Consider the following 10,156-nt stretch of genomic DNA (forward strand, 5'->3'; position numbering starts at 1 on the left):
CAGCCTGCTGCGTGCACACACTGTGGGTGCCTCTCATTATGCCTCCTCGATCCTCGATGCTCGATCCTCGAGGGGCGTTCCCACTGATCTATAACTAACACTGGATAGACTATCCCATTGTTTCCCCCCCATCATTCTTTATGTAGATCAGTGAGGATCGAGGCATCGAGGAGCGAGGGAGGACGTATAAACGCTACATGAAACGCACCCTGTGGCTGCGTGTGAGAGGGGAAAGTTAGCCACGCCCACTAGCCTCTGCGTTCAAGGAGCATGACTGATAGTTGGAGCAGCTTCTTTGCACAGACACAAAAAGTTATTTTTAATAAAGTATCGATACTAAAAACGTCGGAAATCGTATCATTTTTTGCGTTAAGGCATCGTGATACCTTTCTGTTCAAGTTTGATGCTGGTCAGACAGCTACTTTATTAAGAGAGAGAGCGGGTAGAGGTAGAACAGCATTCTGGGTAGAACTGGTAATACACCAAACATAACAGAAGGTGGCAGAATATCTAATATTGCAACATGCCCCTTTTTAAGTGGTGCCTTAGCACTGCCAATATGTCAACAACGCAAAGTCTAAGCATACAACAATTCTTTCTTCTTTTTTTTTTTTTTTTTTTTTTTTAAAGACATGACAAACATGACAAACATACATTTGTAAGACAGAGGTCCCAGGACATGTCTTACTGTAGGCTAGGTCCTCAGCACCTGCCTTTGTACGTAGAGTACACAAAGTTGGGGTCTTTAGTGGATTTGGTCACCCGACCAGATCGCCTCAGTGCTGGTGATGGTTTTTCTGGAGGCACTGGTTTCGAGGGGACCGGGATGTTGACTGGACAGTCGACAGGTGTTGCTGCATGTGGAGTGGACTCGTTGGCAACCGGATTGGTCACCTCACCGTCGGTGGAGACAGGTGGAGCGTCGTCGCCGCTGTCGGGGAAGTTGAGCTCCGTGTGATGGGCTGCCGCTGATGGTGGGTTGAATGGATATCGAACCTTGATGTCGCGTTGGTTGCGCCGGAGTCGACTGCCTGTTTGTGTGATGATCCAGTAGGAGTCTGGATGCATGTCAGCGATGTCTATGTAACCTGCTTTCCACTCTGATGAGCAGTCCTCGGTGTACCAGATAGGCTGCTGTGGCGCGTAGCGTATCTGAGGGGTACGCTGCGGTTTGAGGTGGGCTGATCTCTTGTCTGTGAGACTGAGCTTCTGTTCCTCAGTGAGGTGAGTGGAGTTCAGTGGCTGGCCAAGCCGAGTGTTAATGCGTCTGTTGAGGAATAGCTCTGCAGGTGATGGTAGGTCTGAACTGATCGGGGTGTCAAGATAGGCCAGGATGGCTACTGTGATTTCAGTGTCATTCTTACACTTTTTGAGGATGTTACGCACCGTTCGGATTGCACGTTCGACTCTGCCATTGCTTTGATGGTGGTAGGGGCTGGTTGTGGTGTGGTGAATCTCAAACAGCTCACAAAACTTCTGGAACAGGTCTGATCGAAAGCATGGGCCATTGTCAGATATGACCCTCTCTGCCAGGCCGAAACGCCTGAAGTTGTCATTCAAGCGGGCAGTTACAACACTGGTGGTGCTGTTTCGCAGTGGGTCTACGAAGATGTAGCCAGAGAAGTAATCTATGGACACCAGGATGGGCTGACCTTGGAAGTCCATTAGGTCGCATCCCAGAACCTCCATGGGTCTGGTTGTGGATATCTGCCTCTCTGGTGGGCGAGGTTTCTTTGCACCATGTATTTGACACTCCTCGCAGCCATTGGCAAGATCAGTGATTTCATTCTGCATATTTAGCCAGTAGACTGAACGTCGAGCTCGCTTGAGAATGGCAGATAAGCCTTGGTGGCCATCATGTAGGCGTTGTTGTGTGTCTGCCTGCATTTTTGATGGGACGACTACTCTACTACCTTTCATTATGAGGCCGTCAGTGCATGAGAGCTCGTCTCGGAAGCACCAGTAATGCTGCAATGTGTCTGGAAGGTCTTGCATACTCTCAGGCCACCCATTGCTGATCAGCTGGCCTAGTGTGGAGAGCACAGGATCACACTTGGTCTCCTCCTGCAAGTTCACCAGGCGCGTATGCCTTATCTTGAGGACCTGAGCGATGCTGACATCCAAGCCTGGAATTGTCGGGTCCGAGCCAGGTTTGACCAGCCTAGAGAGTGTGTCTGCGAGAGGGACGTGTTTGGCACCAACGTATTCGACATGAACATCGTAGGTGCGGAGTCTCAGAAGCATTCTCTGCAGGCGTGGTGGAGCCAGACTGATGGGTTTTCTGAAAATGGATTCAAGTGGCTTGTGGTCAGTGTGAATGTTGACGCGTCTTCCAAACACATACACGTGCAGCTTCTCGCATGCAAAAAGCACCGCCAAGAGTTCTCTTTCTATGTTTGAATACTCACTCTCAGTTGGGGTAAGTGACTTGCTTAGGAACTTCACTGGGCGTCCATTTTGTAGAAGGACGGCCCCAAGCCCTTTGAGGGATGCATCTGTCTCAATAACCACCTGCTTGGCAGGATCAAACTGCGTGAGCTTCATTGCTTGTGAGATCCCCGTTTTGACACTTTCGAACTCAGTTTGCATGTCCGAAGTCCAGGTATAGCGAACATCTTTTTTCAGGAGGCCACGCATGCTGACTGTTTTCTGGGCCAGGTTTGGGATGAAGTTAGACATAAAATTGACTGACCCCAGGAAGCTCTGTAGTTCCTGCTTGTTTTCCGGAGCGCCCAGTTGTAGAATGGCCTTCACCTTTTTGGGGCAAGGTTCCACGCCATCTGGTGAAATGATTCTTCCGAAGTACTCAATTCGTCTCTTTTTCACCTGACACTTGTCTGGATTGAATTTGATCCCAGCAGCCTCGGCTCGGCTCACTGTCTCGAGGAGGTGGATGTCATGACGCTCTTCCGTCGATCCCTGAATTTTGACATCATCTGCACAGGGAAATGTGCCTGGGACACCTGCCAGGGCTTTGTCCATTTGGGCACAGAAGATTTCTGATGATACAGACAGGCCAAATGGTAAGCGAACGAAGCAGTATTTCTTGAATGGGGTATTGAAAGCGGTCAATGGCTGACTTTCTGGGCTCAGCATCTGTGTCCAGTAGCCACTTTTGGCATCCAGGGTTGAGAAGTATTTTCCATTTTTGAAAGTGTTTTTGGCATCTTCCCATGAGGCAGTGTAATGAATGTTGCGCACTAAGCATTTGTTTAAATTCTTGGGGTCAAGGCACACCCGGATATCACCGCTCTTTTTGACAACGATTACTAGGTTGTGAACCCAGCTGGTTGTTTCTGGGCATGGGCGTATGATCCCTTCTGCCTCCATGCGATCTAATTCATTCTTGAGTCTGGGGAGTACACTCACTGGAACTGCACGAGGGGGGAGTTGTACGGGTGTGGCACCTGGTGTCAGCTTTAATTCTGCCTCGCCGTCGAAAAGACCGACTAAACCATCAAACATGTCAGGAAATATGCGTTTCAAGTCCTCCATGGGATCGCCTGTCTCTTTTCCCAGGGGCAAGTGACGTCGCCATTTCTTTTGGAGAGACTCATAGTCGACATCAGACTCTTCTGTAACATGTACAGCCTCAACATTAATGTTTCGCTGAATGCACACATCAGATATTTGGACAAGTTTGAATTGTTTGCAAAACTCGAGCCCGAGTATAAGCTCAGTACCGGCATTTGTAATGATAATTTCAACAGTGCGGGTGATGCCATTACATGTGACTTTTGTTTTGATTTTGCCACTCACTGGTATGCTCGCTCCAGTAACACTACGCAGTCGAATGTCGGCGCAGAGTAGGGATTGTTGTTTGATGTTCACTTTAGGCAAGAGTGAAATCGGCATGCATGTCGTCATTGCTCCGGTATCTACCTTTCCTTGTAGACAATGGTCACCAGTGGTGTGAAAAGTGACATCAGCCATTACCTCACGTGCATGGACATTTGTGTGTTGAACAGTGCTTATGTCATAGGCGTGATCACATGCGTCTTCCTCTGCACTCAGGTCAGTGTCTGCTATTTGAACTGCATTAGTGGTTTTGACTGATTTTTTAAGTCTACACACTTTTTCAAAGTGACCTGGTTTTTTGCAAAAATTGCATCACACATCTTGAGCTGGACATCTATCACGAGCATGACTTTGTCCACCACACCATCTGCATTCCCTGTTTGAGTCACCTGTTGCAGGCTTGAACTCACGGTGGACAGCACGGGGATCGGTTGGCTGCTTTGTTTTTGGCTTGCCTCCCCGCTGCTGGGATCGGCGAGATGGATCGTGAGAATATGTTGCATGCACCTGTGTTTCGGTAAAACGCTGCATTGTAGCATCAACAGATTCGTATCGTCGTAACACGTCCAAGCACGTTTTTACAGTGACTGTTTTTTCTTTGGTCATTAGCTTTCGTTTGCATTCGACATTAGTGCAGCCATGAATTAATTTATCCACAATGAGGAAATCAGAGCCCACAGGAAATTCAGCCTGTTTGTGCAGCTCAAGAATGCGACTGTAAAATGCAGTGGTGTTCTCACCAGTTGTCTGCTTTGCATTGTAGAAGTCCTCTCTTGCCTCGCGAAAGTGTGTCGAGTGTGTGAGAATTCCATCTAGGCAATCTAGCAGCTCGTCTACCTTGGCAACACTACACGTAGGGTCTTCGGCTTGTTTGGCTTCAACTAGCCGTTCAACCTGCGCACCAGCCCATATGAATACATGGTTTAGCTTAACTTCCTCAGATTCCTCGTGGAGGGGGCCATTAATAATTCGCTCAACTTCCTTGCGCCACAAACGATATTGACTATAAGCATCTCTGGAGTTCCAATCGACTTGCGTCTGAGGTTTGTAGTGTAGTGCCATGCTTGACTCGTCGGTCTAGCACTCCGAGATATCTAGCTGAATATTTGGCTCGAAGATGCGATAAACAGTCCATACATACCCCTCCGAGAAGCATTACACACAAGTTTCCATGAAGTTATTCCCTCGGATTTGCCGCATAACGCCACAATGTTCAAATTTCGGGGTCACCATGTTCAAGTTTGATGCTGGTCAGACAGCTACTTTATTAAGAGAGAGAGCGGGTAGAGGTAGAACAGCATTCTGGGTAGAACTGGTAATACACCAAACATAACAGAAGGTGGCAGAATATCTAATATTGCAACACTTTCTAGTATCGGTATATCGTGCAACACTAAACGCAAGTCAACGGTAACATCCAGCCTGCCACTGAAAACACTCAACAGAACACCCGAAACAAATAAATGATAACGTCAGACTATCAATGCACATGCCTGTGTTGATAGAACAATGTTAGAAATAAAACTAACCTTGCATCGCTTTGCAATAGCCTACTTTGTTCCCTGTATGACAGTGGCGGATATTGAGAAACTAGTCCCTCAAAATGTAATAAATCATTGAAGGTTAGTTTTATTTCTAAAATTAGTGTGCGGTGGAGTGAGTAAGACTGTTGTTGATGTCAGACTGATGTTACCGTAGAAATGCGTTAGCTAAGAACCAGCGTTAGCAAAGGGGGGCGCTGCAACTGAAGGAAGGGGTTAAACGCGATAAAAACGGTCTCCACCGACCTATATCACCTCGGTAAAGTTGGAAATGAGGTCCTATGTCCAAAATTCCGAACTATTCCTTTAACTTTATACCCAACCATCACCTACCACACATGTGTTATTTTGAGTAATTGCCTGAATCATTTATTTATTTAATGTTTGGCTTTCTAGAACACATTAATGCAGTATGTGATGGAAAGGCTGCACAACAGATTTCATCGGGCTCTCCAACAAACACCTCTTGATCCTGACTTCTTAGAATTCGTTTGCACACAGGAGCTGGTTTTCATGGACATTATTGCCCAGCATGTTCCAGTGCCTCCAGAGGTCATGGACAGATTAATTGAGCTGTGCAGGGCACTTCAGCAGCTGAGAGTGCACCAAGACGATCACTTACCAATGCCAATTCATTTTGAAAGATGTCCTGGAAGTGGGCGACCACAAATTGCAATCAATATGGATTATGTACAGCAGCTGATGGAAAATGGACACCCAGTGGTCACAATTGCCAGCTTTCTGGGGGTCTCCCGTGCAACACTCCTGGCACCTGCCTGGCAAACGAGCTCATTACAGTAGGTGTTCAGATGCTGAGCTTGATGAACTGGTGTCTCAGGTAAAACAGTGGTGGCCACACTCAGGCTACAGAGCAATGAGGGGAGCACTTGGAAGACTAGGCCATCAGGTTCAGTGGGATTGCATCAGGGCAGCAATGCACAGAGTGGACAGCCTTGGGGTTGTGTCAAGGATGACTCAGCTGGGATGTGTTGTAAGGCGCACATACTCTGTTCCATGCCCCAAGTACCTCTTTCATATTGACACAAACCACAAACTGATACGGTAAAGTAATACCTTTGTGGTGCTTAAATTGTTAATAGGGCTCGGGAACAAGCCTTGCATTCTAGGAATAGCCGCCATATTGGTAGCGTACCGAGCGTAATATCCATTCATTCAGATGCAGAAGACAAGAAGCAGAAATGTAGTATTAGCGATTCTTTTCCTCTTGCGATCATGGGTGGTGCTGTTACACCCCACTACACAGCAACACACGACCAAGAAGGCAAAAACTAAGTAACAGGAACACACTAATATAGGCGGGAGTAAATCCATAGTAATCCATAGTAAACTTAGGAGTGAAGCTGCCAATATGGCTGCGCCCGCGAAGTTTTTTACGTCATGATCCCGAGCCCTATTACAGTATGTAAGATTTACAGATCTAAGTATTAACTGTTGTTCATCTTTTCATCTATTAGGTATAACATTGTCATATTTAGAGGCATTGATGGTTTCTCACGCAAGGTAAGAGGAAAGGATAGGTTAAGATTGTCTATCAATAACTATTGCTTTAGAGACAACATAAAACAGATACAGTAGGTAGCAAGAGCAGGTACTAGGCCTGGTTCGATTCCCGACCAGTGGACCATGGTTGAAGTGCCCTTGAGCAAGGCACCTAATTCAATTCAATTCAATTCAAAAAACTTTATTTATTCCCGAGGGGCAATTTCTCCATGCAACCCCTCACTGCTCACCAGGCGCCGCTATAAGCAGGCTGCCATCTGTAATGGGTTAGTGTGTGCTGTGCACCTCACCTCGTGTTTCACTGTGTGCTGTGTAAATTCACTAATTCACGATTGGGTTTAAGGCAGAGATGGAATTTCCCTCATGGGACCCAAATAGTATAGATTATTGTTATTATTATTATTGTCCCACTAGTAGCCTAGTTCCAAGCAAGCCAGACCGGTCAATGGCAAGATACCTGGCAAAACCTAACCCATGTTACTAGTAAGATAATATGACCTTCATTAATTATGTTGTATAAATGTTACAGATAATCTTCTTGAATGCGGCTGACAACAACAGGTCCGACACTAACCTTGCCTTTTTCAGCCAGGCTGTTCAAGAGTTTGGATATCCTCAGGTAAATTTGCAATGTGGTATGAATGACTGACTGTTTTTGAGGTGTGCAAATATTGCAATTCGTTGTGCTATTTGTTGTAGAGTGCGAGCAGATCATGGAGGGGAAAATGTGGGTGTTGCCCGATTGATGTTCACCGTGCGCGGACCAGAGAGTGGGTGCTTTATTGCAGGAAAAAGTGTTCATAACCAGAGGTATGCTTGGTCTTAGTTTATCAGTATTTTAACTTTATTGAGAATTGTTATTGGGAAATATTCCTAAGTCTGAATAGCAACACAAGCAGTCAGTTGTATTGGACTTTTTATTGACCTGTGTCAAAGTATTGACCAGTAAGCCCTCTCCCTGCATACTAAAACGTCTATTCATCTAGCCGTACACCTTGACCTATTATATCATGATATACCTGTTATATCATTGGCCAAAACTCCCTAACCATTCCTTGTGCTTGGGCATCTCTCACATTTTATTCACACAAGGTTTGGTTCACAAATTTAATTTCCTTTTTGTTTTCAAAGTCTCTCGGCAGCATGGTTCGTTCCAAATTTGATACATTTATTTTACACCCTACCCTTGGAACGAACATGCTGACAAACTCCAACAAAGTCAGGTCTCCAGACTTTCCATTGCTTCCCAGCAAGCGCTCCGGGCATGTCCCGTTGTAGAGGAAGTCTCTCAGTAATGTCCATGCATCAGCTTGTCTCATCTTCCTCTGTCTCTTCTCTCTGGCCAAGCCATCCTCCCGAATCTGTTGTTAAGGGAACATGAGTCTGAACTCCCCCATCTCCAGCTTGACACAGGTGCATGGGAACTTCACGTCAGGTTTCTCCAACCACCCATACTCCCAAATACCTGGTTCCACCGTCTCTCGGCATAGTACTACTACTGCTACTCGCTTGAGATAGCACTCCAGAGATTTCCATCCCCATCACCTCTCCATTCACTGCAGTAGTCTATTGTTCGACTACTCTTGCAATATGCACAGTCTAATATCTCCTGTTCAGTGGATATTTTTCAAGCATGCAAAGTTTACATTTCACCGTCTCCGGTTGATATGTTAAATGCGACCAAACCCCCTCGTTCGAGAGGGCTTCGCCCACGGATCTCTTGGTTCTTCCGTGAAACCCCTTTTCCCATATGTGATTAGCTAATATCTCCTTCTCCTGAATAAGGGAAGGCGGGTTTGTCATAATGACAAAATCTGTCGTGTTTGTGTCATTCAGTGCACCATACACTTCCTCGGGGCTTTCTTTTCTGAGGTTGTTCACGCAAGCAATTCTTTCCCTCTTATCTGAAGAATTATATCTCTTGCATTCACAATCCCAGAATTTAAAAAGCCCCACTCTACTGGCTCCACCATTCCAGGGGTTCAGTGTCACCCCCTCAGCCAGTACATGGTGACAAAGCTTTGAAGCAATGTTTGTGTGTCGCTTCACACACCTCAGTAGCATATCCGCTACCAATCTCCCTTCCACCTCTCGATACCAGTCGCTGACTATATCAGTTCGGTCAGCATCGTTTCGAGAGGCGTTGGGGAGCCCTATTACTTCAAGCAGTGTCACCCAGTTCCATTCAGGATCCTCCTGATCTCCCAATTCAGGGATATTCAACCATTCACACAACGCCCTATCAGGGCTGGTCCACGGGCAGCTCATCTGTTCGTCTGTGACATTCATATCATCCACACCCCAGTTAGGCTTCAGTCTGCCTAAGACTTCTTTTCTCCATTCACTCAGACTTCTTTCTGTCAGAGTATGTGCTTTTTGCGAACAACAGGTATGAAGACACATTTGCCCAAGGAGTATCATTCACTCCTTACGTCTCAATCACTTCATGATTTATAGGACCAGCAGTACCAATTCCTCTATTTGTCAGAGTATTTATCACCCTACCCTAGGAATTGGTACTCTCCCATTTTGTTGATTTGCAAACATACACACACACAAAAATAAAAAGATCACAAATTTGAAAAGGAAAAAGATTCAAAAATGTAAAATGTGTGGTAGTCGTTTCACTGTCCATCTGAAAAATAAAAAGATCAAAAATTTAAAAGGAAAAAGATTCAAAAATGCAAAATTTGGTAGTCCTTTCACCGTCCATCTGAAAAATAAAAAGATCAAAAATTTAAAAGGAAAAAGATTCAAAAATGCAAAATTTGGTAGTCGTTTCACCGTCCATCTGAACCATCACAATTTTGGCGTGAAGGCAAAAGGAAAAATACTATCAAAATATTAAAATATCAATTAAGAATAAGATCAAGTTCAAAAAGTGAAAAATGAAGCAAAAACAAAAAGTAACAGGTTCAAAGCCAAGAAAAAGAAATCTCCATCCCCGGCGGCAGAAATAACCAGTTGTCCCCTGGACATACAAAACATCCTGGCTTAGGTTGTGACATGTTAAGCCTGTAGGTTCACACACTCACTCACTCACTCACTCGGCACTTATCTTCTCTATTCAAGTTTTGTGATAAATTTCGAATATACAAGATGAGATTGTCTGCACAAGATAAGGCAATTTATTCACTTGTCGTGCGAGTATGGTGAATCTACTTAATACATGCCACCTTATGCGGCACCGTTACGCTAAATCACTCGCCGTACAAGTAGTTTACTTTATGATATACCAGATGCTTACTCGCCTATACTAGGCGTAATCACTCGCCCGAGCGAGTAGTTCAGAAAAC

Source organism: Sardina pilchardus, chromosome 5 (assembly GCF_963854185.1).
Source record: "Sardina pilchardus chromosome 5, fSarPil1.1, whole genome shotgun sequence".
NCBI lineage: Eukaryota > Metazoa > Chordata > Actinopteri > Clupeiformes > Clupeidae > Sardina > Sardina pilchardus.